We start from the raw sequence: 765 nt of genomic DNA, 5'->3' as shown, positions 1-765 counted from the left end.
GTGCGCTGGGAGAGGAGGAGGGGGAGGAGGAGGAGGAGGAGGAGGAGGAGGAGGAGGAGGAGGAGGAGGAGGAGGAGGAGGAGGAGGAGGAGGAGGAGGAGGAGGATGGCTTTAATCAAAGGAAGGTCACTTTACCAAACACTCAGAGAGAGAGAGAGAGAGAGAGAGAGAGAGAGAGAGAGAGAGAGAGAGAGAGAGAGAGAGAGAGAGAGAGAGAGAGAGAGAGAGAGAGAGAGATAATCAAGACACACAACATGGTAACCCCGCCCATTACAACCCCCAAACCCCACAGTTAAAACACCCCCTACACACACAGACACACACACACACACACACATACACACGCTAACAACCCATTGACAACCTAACAACTTACTCCTGAATCAAAGAATTATGTCGCCTTCCACAGGTGCGGCACATAGCACTCTTAAAACAAGCACTGGCACCACAAGTCGTCTTAGAAGCAGTAGTAGTAGTAGTGGTGATGGTGGTGGTGGTGACGGAGGCGCTGACGAAGGAGGTAGTGGTGGTGGTGGTAGTGGCCTTAAAACCTATGGTCGTACTGTGGGGTGCCCTTGCGTGTTCCTGTCTTCTATATACCCTCGCCTGTCTGTCTGCCTCCTCCTCCTCCTCTTGAAAAGTCACCTGTTTATCTCCCTCCCCTTCCCCGGTCCCCTAATCACATGTGCAGGGTGCCAGCTAATACATATACTACCCACGTCATTACTGCAAGGGGGAGGGAAGAGGTGGGGGGAGATGGCGTGG

This window comes from Scylla paramamosain, chromosome 29 (genome assembly GCF_035594125.1).
Source record: "Scylla paramamosain isolate STU-SP2022 chromosome 29, ASM3559412v1, whole genome shotgun sequence".
Classification (NCBI taxonomy): Eukaryota; Metazoa; Arthropoda; class Malacostraca; order Decapoda; family Portunidae; genus Scylla; species Scylla paramamosain.
This window is presented reverse-complemented; position numbering follows the sequence as displayed.